The 17,250-nt window shown below is 38.4% G+C and overlaps 1 long non-coding RNA gene across 1 annotated transcript; it reads left to right on the top strand.

Annotated features, from left to right (window-relative positions):
* The first annotated feature begins 6,821 nt into the window (after positions 1-6,821).
* LOC139137105 (uncharacterized) lies at positions 6,822-10,086 on the top strand. Its single transcript, XR_011553311.1, has 3 exons — positions 6,822-6,925; positions 8,928-9,000; positions 9,410-10,086. It is a non-coding gene; the product is annotated as an uncharacterized lncRNA (long non-coding RNA).
* Positions 10,087-17,250: the final 7,164 nt, after the last annotated feature.

The following is a 17,250-nucleotide window of genomic DNA, read 5'->3' as shown; positions in this document are numbered from 1 at the left end:
TTCCTGGACCACAACAATACAGAATAACATAAAAGAAAGCAGTAGAGACTTGTTGCACCTATTTCATGAAACAACATGATATTAATTTTTTTTCCAATGGAAATAACAAAAGAAAGTTATTTGCTGACCTTTATCAGAGAATGATCCCTACAGTTTGTCATAACTTGCTTCCCAAAGGTACCAGCAAAACGGTGACTTTAATGGTAATTTAAAGAATATTTTGACATATTTACTGAAATATCTAAAGGAATTTTACTAAATATTATTTTTTTAAAATTACATGCTGCTTATATGCAGAACAGGAAAAATTATAAGAAAAGCAACCTTCATTTGGTAAAAATCAGACACAATCGTGGGTAATTCATTGTGCTGTGCATGTGATACCATAGTTTGCCAATCAGCTATTTTGTTTTTTTGTGAAAAAATTACTTCGATTGACTCAACTGGACAAAAAATTGTTTCCAGGTAACGTTTTGGGGAAAAGTGCTGATGAGTTGCCATACCAATTTCCTCCAGCTCCCCCGAAAGTAAATGGTTCACCCCTTACCGAATTCATCATCGTCGTATTCACTTTTGTATATCGGCTGTAATGGCGCTTGCGTTTGAACAGCCCGGTGCCCGTTAGGATATTGTTACGAATATACGTGAAAGTAAGTAAATGTACACATATAATATATATACATAAATATTTCTGCGTACTCTGCTAAACATATTCTTATGTACATATAAGGAAGAAGTACAACAAGTTAACAAGTGGATGTTCTGGACATACATACATACATACATACATACATACATACATACATACATACATACATACATACATACACACACACACACACACACACACACACACACACACACATACATACATACATACATACATACATACATACATACATATAACGTGCAGCGTACTAGAGAGAAAAAAAACCGACGGACTCACTCTCGTCTCGTAAAAGAGCGAAACAGGCTCGTGAACAGAGAGAGCGTTTGTTAGAACCTCAGACGACCATCATGCATGCCCCGATGTCTGACATAGAGTTTATATTTGTACTCTGTGACGCTATTTGCCTAGAACGCTCTCTTATCGTGAAACTGCATTACTGACATCACGTTTGTGTAACCATTTCTTTTCTTTCTCTTCTTTAAAACGGGCTGCCCCTAAGACCAATCCTTTACACATTTTTCGTTTGCTTAAAACTATTGACGTGATGATTATTGATGACAGACTTATCAGATACCAAAAGTTTAACTCATGGATAAATTTACATATTTATGTAATTTATGTAACTGTCAAAAAACGACGGAACGCCTTGCATTGATTCTTATGATGTAGTTATATTATTGACATTTTTCATCTTTCACACTAACAGTAGCTGCTCTATCAGACCTACCCTGAGCACTGTTTTTGTTTGCTTAATGCTTATGATAAAAATTGGTCTGCACGAAATTACCGATACGATATTGTCGGGCGGGTAAACTTTATCTGTTACATAAAGATACACATCCATACAGCGTGCTGAAACACACAATGTTCAACTTATCAACAAAGTCTATAAATTTCTTATTGGTGATGAAATTAGAGTCCAAGCCCTAGGACCTCCCTTTCAAGAGGGGGCACATCCTCCTATCAAGCTCCCCCCCCCCCCCGCCAATGATCTTCGGTCATATATCGCTGCAACATCGGCCAGTTGTCATTTCTTTTTGAGCTTGTTGATGAAAAATTGAAAGTCATGTGACAGGAAGTAAAACAAGAAGGGGTGTAAAACAAGAGATTGGATTTTGTACAAAGCAGAAATGCCGGAAAAAAAGACTGGATGGATTTGAAACCATTCAAAGGGTATGGAGGGGATCTAAAATGAATTTAGATATTGGAATCTCGATTCCTCGAGTGTCCCATCCCCGTGCAGTATTTGTGAATGCAAGTTGTGCTTCCCAAGCCAACCACCATATGGAAGCTCAAATGTCTACGTTTCGGTCTGATAGTGATTGTGTATGCCCATGTGAATTAGGGCGTTCATCGGGATTTTGAATTTTGAATTTTAGCGTTTCTAGGCGTATCTATTATGTCTCTATTTCTTTTGTATGCCATTATCGGTTGTTTTGGAAATCATTCTTGAATGCTTCGTCTTTTCCCAGTTCACATCGGTTTTCAGTCAGGTCTTTTTTGAGTATCTTAGTCAAGATGTATGGATTGTACGTTGTCCGTCTCAGAATACTGTTTATTTGCTTTAATTATCAACAGAAAGCGTGTGCACTCATTCATTTGCTGAATGGCCAACTTTTTAAAATCCGAGACAGCTGCCAGGGAGATGTCTTGCCGAGGAACAGTGGGGAGGTTTATGAAGGGGGGACAGCGTAGAGGGTGGGAGAGGATAAAACCCATTGGCAGAGATCTGTCAAACCTAAATAAACCGTTCTAAAGTATTTTGTACAAAACCTGGTTTTTGAGGAGCAAGTGAAACCAGTTATCATCTATACTTCTCAAAAGTTTTAATAATATTTCTTCGAGATCGGCTGTAGTTCCCCAATGTCACTCCCCCATGTTTTTCTCTCTATTGACATTTGAAAAAGCTCTCATATCTGTCTGCCATATGAGTCACCCGACAACGTCTGTGAATGCGTCCCACGCACCTGCCCGCAACTTCTCATCGTTGTTTAACCACAAAAACAATGACATTATACAAACTGTTGATGATAGAAATTGGTCTGCACAAAATTACCGATACGTTATTGTCGGGCGGGTAAACTTTAGTTGTTACCTAAAAATACACATCCCTACAGCGTGCTGAAACACACAATATTAATTCATCAACAAGGTATATACAATTCTTATTGATGATGGAATTAGAGTTCAGCATTAGGACCTCCGTTTCAAGAAGGGGCACATCCTCCTATCAAGCACCCCCCGAATGACCTTCGGCCATCTACGGCAACAGCATGAGCCAGTTGTCATTTCTTTTTTAGCCTGTTGATGAAAAAATTGAAAGCCATGTGACAGAATGTAAAATTAGAACGGGTGTAAACAAGAGATTGGAGTTTATGCAAAGCAGAAATGCCGGAAAAAAATTGGAAGGATTTGAATTTTTTAGGTTATTGAAGGGATCTAAAACGAAATAAGATATTTCAATGGCGATTCCCATCCCAATGCATATTTTGTGAATGCAAGTTTTACATCCCAAACAAACCACCATATGGAGGCTTGAATGTCTACGTTTCGGTCTGATAGTGATTGCGCATGCTCATGTGAATTAGGGCGTTCATCGGGACTGTGAAGTTTTTAAATTTTTAGTGTTTCTAGGCGTATCTATTATGTCTCTATTTCTTTTGCATGCCATTATCGGTTGTTATGGAAATCAATTCTTGAATGCTTCGTTTTTTCCCAGTTCACAGCGGTTTTCAGTCAGGTCTTGTTTGATTGTCTTAGTCATGATGTATGGATTGTACGTTGTCCGTCACAGAATACTGTCTTATTTGCTTTAATTATCAACAGTGAAGCGTGTGCACTCGTTTCCCCTCAAACTACTGGCAGTTAATGCGCCAGGTGGGCATAGTTATTCATTTGCTGAGTGGCCAACATCTCCCTGACAGCTGTCAGGGAGATGTCTTGCCTTGGAACAGTGGGGAGGTTTATGAAGGGGGGGACAGAGTAGTTATGCTAGTACAGGGTGGGAGGGGGTAAAACCTATTGGTAGAGATCTGCCAAACCTGAATAAACCATTCTAAAGTATTTTGTACAAAACCTGGTTTTTGAGGAGCAAGTGAAACCAGTTATCATCCATACTTCTCAACAGTTTTAATAATATTTCTTAGAGATCGGCTGTAGTTCCCTCATTTCACTCTCCCATGTTTTTCTCTCTATTGACATTTGAAAAAGCTCTCGCATGTGCCTGCCAACCGACAACGTCTGTGAATGCGTGACACGCACCTGCCCGCAACTTCTCATCGTTGTCCGCCAACAAACACAATGACATTTTACAAACTGTTGACGATAAACATTTGTCTGCACGAAATTACCGATACGATATTGTCGGGCGGGTAAACTTTAGTTGTTACATAAAAATACACACCCATACAGCGTGCTGAAACACACAATATTAAACTTATCAGCAAAGTCTGTAAATTTCTTATTGATGATGGAATTAGTGTCAAGCCCTAGGACCTTCCTTTCAAGAGGGGGCACATCCTCCTATCAAGCCCCCCCCCCCCGCCAATGATCTTCGGTCACCTATCACTGCAACATCGGCCAGTTGTCATTTTCTTTCTTAGCCTGTTGATGAAAAAAATGAAAGCCATATGACAGGGTTTAAAACAAGAACGGGTGTAAAACAAGATATTGGAGTTTATACAAAGCAGAAATGCTGGAAAAAAGATTGGATGGATTTCAAATCTTTTTTAGGATATTGAGGGGAATCTGAAACGAATTTATGTATTTCAATGACGTTTTCTCCGGCGCCCCCTCCCCATACAATATTTGTGAATGCCAGTTTTACATCCCAAGCCAACCACCATATGCAAGCTAGAATGTCTACGTTTCGGACTGGTAGTAAAAGTGTATGCTCATGTGAATAAGGGCGTTCATAGGGATTGCGAATTTTGAATTTTAGCGTTTCTAGGCGTATCTATTAGGTCTCTATTTCTTTTGTATACCATCATCGGTTGTTTAGAAATCAATTCTTGAATGCTTCGTCTTTTCCCAGTTCACAGCGGTTTTCCGTCAGGTCTTGTTTGATTATCTTAGTCATGATGTATGGATTGTACGTTGTCCGTCACAGAATACTGTTTTATTTGCTTTAATTATCAACAGTGAAGCGTGTGCACTCGTTTCCCCTCAAACTACTGGCAGGTAATGCGCCAGGTGGGCATAGTTATTCATTTGCTGAGTGGCCAACTTTTTATAATCCGAGACAGCTGTCAGGGAGATGTCTTGCCGAGGAACAGTGGGGAGGTTTATGAAGGGGGGACAGAGTATGCTGGGAGAGGGTGGGAAGGGGTAAAACCTATTGGCAGAGATCTGTCAAACCTGAATAAACCATTCTAAAGTATTTTGTGCAAAACCTGGTTTTTGATGAGCAAGTGAAACCAATTATCATCCATACTTCTCATCAGCTTTAATTATATTCCTTCCAGATCGGCTGTAGTTCCCTCATTTCAGTCCCCCATGTTTTTTACTCTATTGACATGGGAAAAGCTCTCATATATGCCTGCCATATGAGTGACCCGACAACGTCTGTGAATGCGTCCCACGCACCTGCCCGCAACTTCTCATCGTTGTTTGCCCTCAAAACAATGACATATTACATAATGTTGATGATAAAAATTGGTCTGCACGAAATTACCGATACGATAGTCGGGCGGGTAAACGTTACCTGTTACATAAAAATACACATCCCTACAGCATGCTGAGACTCACAATATTCAACTTATCAACAAAGTCTATAAATTTATTATTAATGATGAAATTAGAGTCCAGCCCTAGGACCTCCCTTTCAAGAGGGGGGCACATCCTCCTATCAAGCTCCCCCCTTCCCCCGCCAATGATCTTCGGTCATCTATCGCTGCAACATCGGCCAGTTTTCATTTTTTGCTCACGTGTGAACACGTGAGCATATGTCGCAGCGATGTCTGTCTGTCTGTGTGTCTGTCTGTCTGTCTGTTGGTCCATTTTCTCAAAAACGGCTGAACGTATTTCAGTCAAAATTTGGTAGACATCTTCAGAATTCAAATGGCTAGAACTGAAAAGGTTTTGGTGGGCGTGGCTTGGATATTAATGAAGTTATGAAAGTTTTAATTTTTCTGTTACGCCGCGTATGACAAGTGAAAACAATCGACTGTTTGAGGGCGCTGTGAAATGTGCTTGTCCAGGTTGGCTACAGCTGGATACATTTTACCCACAAACCCTAGCGGCATAAAGCCAGTCTTACTGCACTTACTGTACTTGTACATTTCGTCTCCCCGCCATCGTCGCGTAAATCAAGTTATACCGCCGTATCATAACGAGCACATAGTTCTTCGCTTGTCTCCACAGCCTTTCTGTGCTGTGAGTACGCTTATCCGGCTTTTTGCTGTACAAATTCTGAAGCGTGCAGCGTTTCCGTTACAATTTCAAAACTTGCGTACGATTTTACGCAACTGAGTTTTTATTTGCGTAAATGTATTCAAAATGCGTACGGTAGGAATCAGTATCTGAAGTGAGCTGGGCAGTTCTTTCTGTAGAACTTGGGGGTTTCCTGTAATGCGCATGCTCTATTAACAAAAAACAACAACCTGGGGGGCTTCAAGGTGTAGCTGAACGTTGCCATGCCGTGATGCATGTCCCATATATGATCGTTGAGCAGCCCAATGAGTTCATGTTCAAAGAAAATACCTCCTGACTACCACTTTAGTGTTTTCAAAGGGCCAACAAAAAGCAGATACTGTTCAAAGTCCAGCGGGACCTCTCAAGAATGCAACCCGACAGAGTCTAAATGGTCACCCGTAAACACTTTCCAAATAACATGCGACGTAATGACCATTAACTGTATTGTGTTACCAACAACGTAGACTCGATCGATTCTCGAATTTTTTGCATCTGTAGTGCCATTGTCTGTACAGAACTGATTGACATGACGTTTTGTGATGATGAAATACAATGTTGCATAAAGTGCTGCGGTCTGCTAAAGTCTAAAATGTTGCAATATCATGATAAATGTCACTTGCAAGCAGGTGCATATGTTTTATTTTTGTCCTACATGAACCACGTTCAGGCAATGTAGTGCGGGCCAAGTACGTCATGTCATTGGGCGGCATTTCTCAATGCGTATTTGTTTACGCAGTCATGAATTTTTTTGCGTATTTCCGAACAATCTTGCGTAAAATACGCAGGATTTTGCGTTAACGGAAACACTGAGCGTGATTTTGATGGACTGTCGGTGTGGTGTCGGTAAGTAATTCAAAGTAATTTGTGTGTGATGATGTTTGATTCTATGTCGTGATTTGATGTATGCACCTTTGTTCGATACCACGATTTGACTTGGACGCTTTGAGTTTACGGTTGAGAAAGTGAATAGTACGGTACATGCATCAAAAGAATTGAGAAGGAGCGCGACTGTGACTCGATCGCGACTGGGAGCTGTAGTTCCGAACTTGACTTTTTCATGGCATAGATTTGTACGGTCGGCTCTTGCCCTGCGTACCCTGCTGTGTGTTTCGGGCGTTACACGGCCCCCGCCACTATCATCTACATCATCACATCTTTCATCTAGTCTAATGAGGTCTTCCAAATCCTTTGTATTCATTTAGACCCATATTTTTTGAGCAACGGCTTTTGAGATTTTCTGGCGCACGTTTGTTGGCTCATTATAAAGTGAGTCTTGGGGTCGACTGTTCAGAGATGACAGCTGTAGTTGCTTCATTGTAAGAAGGCAGACAAGGCCCTCTGTCACAAACCTTAAAAAGTCTGTAGCATGATTGAAAGAATCCATTACTTTACGCTTCACTGTTCTGTGATTAAATGTTTTCTTGGCGTGCGCCAATGTCAGCTACGCTGGCTCCTCTGTAGAATTCATCCATTAGATGTGGTGGGGCCGTGTAACACCTGAAACACACAGCACGGTACGCAGAGCTAGCTAGGTCGGGTAGATTTCTGTGTACGCTGCACTGTCTCCAAAACCCACATGGGTCCGGCCCGACAGCGTATCCCTTAGCGTACACGAGAGGTCCTGCACGAAGAATAACAACTTGACTGGTGTCAATGTTATTACTATTTCATAAAAATAGTCCACGTAAAGATTGTTTTGTGACAATCGACGAGAGTCATAGGCTGGTTAGGCTAATTTTGTCGTGGCACCTAATTTTGTCGTGGCAAAGCCATAGATTAGGGTTAGGGATTTTAGATTGGGCAATAGTTTTCGTTCTCGTAGATGTCGCGGGGACATGGATATTCTAGGTACACTGGTAGCAATGATGAATAGTTACTATTATTGTTTGTGTATAGGGTCTGTTGTGGTGCTCCGAAAGGGTTTCAGGTAATATTTTCATGATATCGTCATAATAATATGTCTGATCATTTACATACTTTTTTAGTTTCCTATAATGTGGGACAAGCTACTGAATTTCGATGGTTGGTACTCAGTGGCAAAGACTTTGCTCGGAAAATGCGTTACCATCAAAGCGAATAAGAATGTAAAATGCCCCCAAAAATCTTCCAGACCCCCCCCCCCAGGATATCAAATGGTCAACCCCATAGGTGGGAAGGCTTGCATAATGAAAAAATGACATTTATTCATCATATTCATAACTTCCAGACAAATATTGCTTGCAAGATCCTGGTAGTAGGCCACCACTGTAATTGTTGATAGATCAATAAAGCCTGTCGGCTGGTAGGAACTGATCAATTAGTGTGTGTGTGTAGTGTGGAGATTTCCTGACTTTCCATCCTGTAAATTTTGACAATTTTCTAAAGTACAGCTTGTAAAAAATTACACAAGTTTAGTAATATGCAGATTAATTTTAGTGCCCTTTCTTATCCAGCTTTGAGTGTTGAATGAATCATTATGAGGACAAAATGGTAATGTGATGAAATGTCACAGGACAAAGTGATGATAAACCATGAATTCATTTATTATTCATGAAAGTATACTCTATGAGTGAACTAATGAGGTTTAAATGGGTCCTAAAAGATAAACTTAATTTGATGAGATTTACATCCGTGTGTTGCCCTTATATTTCATTAAAACAAAATGACATGTCATACACACATCAAAAACATTAAGATAGCTATTTGAAGAGATTGTTGGACATGGAAGTTGTGTGAGAAATGTTAACAGAGCTTTCGATAATGTTGTATCACTGTTCTAGTAAATGATATGGCACTTCATGGAGTCAACAAAATTTATGACAGTGGTCATTTTAATCCTTGGTGTTATGTTTTTTTTCATTTGCAGAAGTGGTCTATTGATGATTACATCACCACAGGCATTCATTAGGACATTCCAATTAAATCCACATATTTTTTGTGTGAGTTCATTCACTTTTGCCATTCTTTGTTAGTCCATGCAGCTTTTCATTGTGTGTGCATTCAGGCATCTAGGTAGATATTTCAGACATGCCCAAACCGATTTTCAATTTGTTCTTTGATACTATCAATGCCATCAGGCAGCCATTATGTTATATTTTGTGGCCATTCACAAAGATATGTCTGACATACCTGGACCAATGTCATGCAAACTTGCCTTTGTAGGAATGGTGTCGTGTCATCAATGATGAACTTGTTGGTCAATAATTTCCATGAAAAAAATGGAATAAGTTCTTTACATGTTGTAAAACATCAAATTCATCTTTTTTGCCAATTTTTTTCACTGGTACAAATATGTATATTTAACAGGATGCAATGGATGTCTTACTTTGATTTTTGTTTCTTTAACAGATTATACCAGGAGGCCATATACGTGGTGACATTCACTCGCCCATAGGAGGCACAGCAATAACTTGCCCACAGGAGGCGCAATAATAACTTGCCCATAGGAAGGGCGCAATAATAACTTGCCCATAGGAGGCGCAATAATCATTTGCCATAGGAGGCGCAAACAATAACTTGCCCAAAGGGGTACAACACAATCACTTGCCTATAAGAGGCACAGACTGCCCAGTTGAGGCACAGTTGCCCATAGACGGTACAGACTGCCTGTAGAGGCGCGTTCAAGATCACAAATTGATAGTCAACAAGCATTGGTTACAACATTGCTGATAGTACTTTGAGCAAACACTGTTGTGGTTAATTTTGCATTTAGATCACAACTGATTTGACATTGATAATATTCAGTATTAACTTGCAGAAGAAAAAAAGTAAGGCAGTAAAGTTTTGTCTTTGTCTTCCTCAGTGTACATTGTGAAATTATACCGTGAATATTTAACAGCACACAAGTTAGTGCTCTATCATTTACTTCCTGATAGGAAACAAGAGTATTGTTTACAGGCAGATTATTTGCAATCAAATAGAATTACTTCAGCGTACTGAATATATAAGGAAGACTGACATTTCTCTACAATTTCTGAAAATTGGCATTCATTTACTTCATAATAAACAAGAACAGTCATACCACATTCTATCATTGTCTACTTATTACTGACAACCCTTTTAACTGCTTTTTTCTGTCTAGGTCCAGCTTCCCCAATAAAGTTGGACCTAAATTTTGTAGTGAAAGGGTTCAACGTCTAAACTGCACAATATTGACAAGCAATAACACATTCATAGTCTACAATCTCAACAAACACAATCATTCTTTCATCAATACTTCAACTTTTAAGGTTTCACTTTTCATAGCATCAGAAGAAATCAAGGAAGCAATAAGCAACATCAGTCAAATTATTAATTTTTCTTCCTATACAAGTGCTTGAATTGACTGTAAGAACTTATTATAATATTAAGCACACCCATAACACAACGTTACTATAAAGTACAATGAGAGTAAAAAAACTGAGCATAAAAGCAAAAAATGAAAGAAGTAAATTGTACATGCAACGAAAAAGACAGTTGCAGACTCCTCACAGATGTTACACAAAGGTTAATGTCGAAGGTGATGGTAATTGCTTGTTCCGTGCTATAAGTCTAGGACTCTATGGAACACAAGATCATCATCATGCAATAAGAGTACATACTGTTGACTATGTAATTGAACATTGGGACAGATATGAGGATCCAATTAAAGGTGAATATGAAAGATGGCATATTGTCTCTCAAGATGACTATAGGCAGTATATGTCCAGATCTGAACCAGGTAATGCAACTTATGGAGGGGACATTGAAATAAATGCTGCAGCGCTTGCATATAACATTAATATTGCAGTTCATCTTGACACTTTAAGTGAACCATTAGAGACTGTTGGTAATTCTTCTGTAAGTATACATCTTTTGTATCATGCAATCCGTGTTAAAGGAGAAATTGATAGTGGTCACTATGACTTTCTGCAAAGCACAGAGCAAAATTTGTCACAAGCAATAAATGTAAACAGTTTTGGACCAGTACAAACAGAGAAATCTATGCCGCAAAATGAACATTGTGTAAATTATAGAGAAATAGAGAAACAGAGAGACATGATTGCCAAGAGAGAAAAGAGAGAACAAATAGAGTTTAGGCAAAGCGAAACCAAAGAGATTTAACAGCCAAGCAAAATAAACGAGCTGATCCAGCATACAGGCAAACTGAAAGGCAAAGAGATATGAATGCTAAGAAAATTATGAGAACTGATGAGCTGTACAGACAAACTGAAAGGCAAAGAGATGTCAATGCTAAGAAAACTATGAGAGCTGATGATGTGTATAAACAAACTGAAAACAAGAGAAACAGGACATCAATGAAATTGAGACGGTGTGATGATGAGTACAGAGAAAATGAAAGGGAAAGAAATGCTAATGCTAAAAAGACAAAGAGAACTGACCAGGTCTTCAGGGAAAGCGAAAAGATCAGAGATGCCAATATTAAAGTATTAAAAGAACTGATAAATCATATAGAGAGAGAGAGCAAATGAGAGATAGATTAAACAAACTAAACAACAGAAGATGTAGTGCTGCCAAATCTATTGAAGAGCTGATACAAATTTTTCACGGTGCAGTTCAGAATGGCCCAAATTTGTATGTGTGTGCTGCCAACAGCTGTGGTACAGAGAAAGTGTTTTGAACTACAATAATGTTAAAGAAAAGTTAAACACCTTTGCATCATCTCAGGCTACAGATAATGATATGGCACCATTATGTAAAACTTGTTATTCATATTTAAAAGAGTCAAAGTTGCCTCCTTGTTCTGTGGCCAATAACATGTCATTTCCATTAATTCCCCCCGAGTTACAGTTACATCCACTAGAAGAAAGACTTGTTGCCTTACGCATTCCATTCATGCAAATAAGAGAATTGCCAAGAGGTAGACAAGTTAGTCTCAGAGGTAACATAGTCAATGTTATAGCTGATGTATCAACTACTGTCTCTACATTACCTAGAACTTTAAATGAATCGCAGACAATACCTGTCAAATTTAAAAGAAAGATTAGCTATAGTCATGCCTATCAGGTAGAGAATGTCAGACCAGTGAAAGTCTTACAAGCAGCTAATTGGTTAGTTAAAAATAGCCCCTTATATAAAGCAGAACTGATTACAATATCTACAGATTGGGTTGTTTGCAGAAAGGATGAAAACCACAATTGGCAGGAATTTTGTGAGGAAAATGACGATCATGATTATTCTCACATGTCTGACAAACAAACATGTAAACAAGATGACAGTAATGATCATGATGATCATGATGATGATGATAATTGGACTGAAGAAATAAATTGGAAGATCATCCTGCTGGCACACTGGATACAATGCTGTCACCTTTATATGATCAACACACAGACTCTGATGGCGCAGTTTGTTATGCACCAGGCGAGAACAATAAACCACTAGGAATATTTCAAGACAAATATTCTGAGGAGCTCTCATTTCCAACAATATATTGTGGTCAACCCAGACAAAAGAAACGCATAGTCCCTGTATTATATAGTACATTGTGTAAATGGGAACTTCGACACAAAGATAGGAGAGTTGCAAAGTCGATGCCTAACATTTTCTTTAAACAAAAAAAATTACAAATCAAGCAGATTAAAGACAAGGCAACATTATGTTTGCGAAAATGTAATCTGAAGGGCCGCAAATTAACAGCTGGTGAGCTTCAATCACCACAAATGTTGATAAAATTGTTCGACTTGATGAGGGATTCAGAGTGTTGAAGACACTTAGAGGTTCACCACCATACTGGGAGAGTGCAAAGAAAGATATATTTGCCATGATACGTCAACTTGGTATTCCAACATTTTTCATGTCATTTTCATCAGCAGAATCTAAATGGATACATCTATTGAAAATTCTTGGAAGGACAGTTCACAACAAGGAATACACAGATGACGATGTATTGAACATGTCTTGGAATACAAAATCTGATTTGATAAAATCTGACCCTGTTACGTGTGCTCGACACTTTGACTATTCATTTCAACGATTTATGCATGATTTCCTAATGAGCTCACATCATCCAATTGGTGAAATACACGATTACTTTTACAGAGTGGAATTCCAACAAAGAGGATCACCACATATACACATGCTTGTATGGATTAAAGATGCACCACAATATGGTGAAAATAGTGATGATGACATCACACAATTCATAGATCAGTATATTACATGTACAAATGATACCAGTAATGAATCCTTCGCTGAATTGATAAATTATCAAATGCACAGACATTCAAAAACCTGTAAGAAAAAAGGCCAATGTGTTTGCAGATTTGGATTTCCTGTGCCACCTATGCCAAGAACAATGATATTGCAGCCATTGCAATGGATACTGATGAAAGCACAGAACAGATCCTTCAAAAGCACTATGAAAATATCAAGACTGTTGTTACTGATTTACAATTTGGAGAAACTCTTTCTTTTTCTGAATTCTTAAATAAACTACAACTTGATGAAAAACCTATATTAATGCAATACAGTCATCTCTAACATCAGATAAAATATTCCTCAAGAGGTCACCAAATGAAATAAGAATTAACAGCTACAATGAAACCCTACTCAAGCTTGGAGAGCAAACATGGACATTCAATTCATTCTTGATCCATATGCATGTGCCATGTACATCGCATCTTACATTAGTAAAGCTCAACGTGGAATGAGTAATTTGCTCAGTAGGGCTGTGGAAGAAGCAAGGAAGGATGTCATGATATCAGAGAAAGTGTCAGGCATATAGGAAACAAATTCCTTAATCATGTTGAAGTTAGTGCTCAAGAAGCTGTTTACCTTGTTATGCAAATGAGACTAAGAAGAGCTTCACGCGGCTTCACATTTATTAACACATCACCCCCTGATGATAGAGTTATCCTATTGAAACCTCTTGATGACATACAAAACATGCGTCCAAATGCTACTGACATAGAAAGTGATAGCATCTTGAAAAAATATGAGAGGCGCCCAAAAGCCCTTGAGAAATTGTGCTTGGCAGACTTGGCAGCATGGTACAGTTTTCAAAAGTTAAAAGATAACCCGCAAGATCATTATCAAGATAATGATGACTTCTACAAAACTGATGAAGAGGATGATGATGATGAAAACAACACAATATATCAGATACGTGGCCTTGTGTATAAAAAACGCACCAAAAGTAAAGTTATCAGATATGTTCGTTTCCATAGGGAAAAAGACAAAGAAAATCATTACAGAGAGTTAATAATGTTGTTTTATCCTTGGCGAAATGAAAATGAACTCCTTGCAGGGTGCAAAACATACTATGATCGTTACATGCAAGTAAAATTTGAAGTAGATTCTAAAGAAAAGGAGTACAATAAAAATGCTCAGGAATTAGATCAAGCTATTGAAGCAGTACAAAACACAGCCATTGATATGTTTGATAATGTTGCTCCAAATACACAACATCAGGAACATCAAGCATTTTAGAAGGATCAAGGCCAAGTGACACATTGAGTATGTTTGCACCATGTGATGAGAGTCATTCTAAATATGACATTGGACAGGACATTGGCATCAGTACAAATAATCCCATTATTGAAGATCTTCAACAACCACGAATGGCTGATAATGAATTATATCCACTTTTACAGAAACTCAACAAGAAACAAAAAGAAATATTCTATCACATAGTACATTGGATGAAAACAAGGACAGAGCCGTTAAATATTTTTGTAACAGGTGGCGCTGGTGTAGGGAAATCTCTTGTTCTCAAATCATTGTATCAAGTACTTTTAAAATATCTTTCAAATCTTCCTGGTGAAAATCCTGACAACATACACTTATTACTAGTTGCACCTACTGGAAAAGCTGCTTACAACATTAAGGGTACTACAATTCATTCAGCTTTTCAAATTCCTGCATCCCAAGGTTTTCATTATAGACCACTGACATCAGAAAGACTTAATACTCTACAAGCAAAATACAGGAACTTAAAAGTCATATTCATAGATGAAATCTCCATGGTTGGTAATGGTATGTTAAACTATATCAATCTCAGACTACAACAGATAATGGCCAACAATAAAATCTTTGGTGGTGTCAGCGTTGTTAGCTTTGGCGACTTATATCAATTAAAACCTGTCTTTGATGGTTGGATATTTAACGACCTTCAACATGATTATGGGCCATTGGCTGTCAACATCTGGCAAGACCTGTTCAAATGTTTGAATTAACAGATATTATGAGGCAAAAGGATGACCAGAATTTTGCTAAATTACTCAACCGTATACGTGAGGGAAAGCATACATCTCATGACATAAAAGTTCTGCAAACTCGAATAGTCAGTGTTGATAAAAAAACTTCATCTATTGATGAGTCGACAGTACATCTTTATTGCGAGAACAGACTTGTTGATGACCACAATGCAATAGCATATGACAGACTTACAGGAATAAAAACATGTATACCTGCTACTGATACAGTCATTGGCGATGTCTCTGAGATCATAAAACACAAAACATTAGGCATTGTTGTCATGCTTCCTGCTCAAAAAACAATGGGGTTAGTTTCTAAATTATCAATTGGAACAAATCAGCGTATTGAGCTTTGCATTAATCTGTCTGTAAATGATGGATTGATAAATGGTACTCCAGGAGTAATCAAATACATCGATGGACCTGATTTGCATCATGTTACTATTCTATGGATTTTATTTGATGACGATTGTGTTGGCAAAAACCTGCGACGTGAAAAACGGCATTTAATACATGACAAAGTATCTCACAGATGGACGCCAGTTTTACAGATATCACGGCAATTTAGAGTGGGAAGACACAAAAATGCAGAAGTTGTGAGAAAACAATTTCCACTCAGACCAGCTAGTGCCAAAACAATACATCGTTGTCAAGGTGATACACTTAACAATGTGGTTGTGGACTTCAGTACAGCAAACAAGAGAAATCAGTGTCATGTACACTATGTTGCTTTAAGCAGAGTGACTAAACTTACAGGTCTCAACATAACCACATTACAAGAAAATCAAATATCAGTTAGCACTGATGTTACACAAGAGATGCAACGCATGAGAACCCATTCCATGCTACAACTCTGTTTCACATTACCATATATTATATCGAACAGATTCATTATTACTTATCAAAATGTGAGATCTCTTCATTGCCATTTTCAAGATGTTGCTAGTGATTTCAGCTTAACTTCAGCTGATGTACTAATTTGCAGTGAATCAAGACTACAAACCGGCGATCACAATGATGACTTCAAAATAGCAGACTTCAACCTTTTCAGACAGGATGATAAAAACCGTCAAAACAATACCAGACCATATCATGGTATGGTTATGTACAGCAAAGAAAACACTCTTGAAGCTACCCCACAGACACTGCATTGTTTTAATACAGATTTCTTAATTGCAATACACAAAACAACATTTGGTTTAGTTCAAATTGTTGGGTTTACAATCCACCATCATCACCTACATCAACTTACAACATGCTCTTCTTCAGCTCATCCATACACTTGAGTACAATCTACCAACCGTGATCATTGGTGATTTCAATGTTGACTTACAAAAGCAAACACAATCTACAAGACAACTATCTGAACTTATGACAAAGCACTTCAACTACACACAAGTTATTGAGGAGTCAACAACAGACTATGGATCATGCCTTGATCACATTTACACTAACATCCATTGCATGCAAAGTGGTGTACTTGAGTCATACTATAGTGACCACAAACCACTTTGGATTGCATTGTAAAATAGAATTAAATCAAAAACTGCGGTCATACTAATTACTGCCCGTGACTACCCGTAGCTGCCTGAGAACTGCCCGAGGAAAAAGTGGGACAAACAGGTTCAGTTTATTTCATGCTCAGCCAACCCAAAATATCATTGATTTGACGTTAACCTGATGTTTTCTCCAGCCGTTTTGAAACACTGAAGACACCGGGCTTCGAGGACGTCGCCAGCTTGACATTGAGTTCATACCATTCAGTCCGAGAGATGGTACAATAATCTCGCCAAACGCTCACAGTTTGACAGCTTACCACCCCTTGCACTGAATGGTATGATCTCACAATCAACTGTAAAGAAAAAAAATTGAAAGATTTCTGCAGTGATGTCAATTACACTTAAGGATTACTCAGCAAGGGCACTTTGCAAGACCAGTACTGGTTAGCCACTTTCATACAGAGGAATTTCTCCTTACTACTCTTACACAAAAACACTCCATTATTTCTCCGTA

Source organism: Ptychodera flava, chromosome 7 (assembly GCF_041260155.1).
Source record: "Ptychodera flava strain L36383 chromosome 7, AS_Pfla_20210202, whole genome shotgun sequence".
NCBI classification, from domain to species: Eukaryota; Metazoa; Hemichordata; class Enteropneusta; family Ptychoderidae; genus Ptychodera; species Ptychodera flava.
This window is presented reverse-complemented; position numbering and strand designations above follow the sequence as displayed.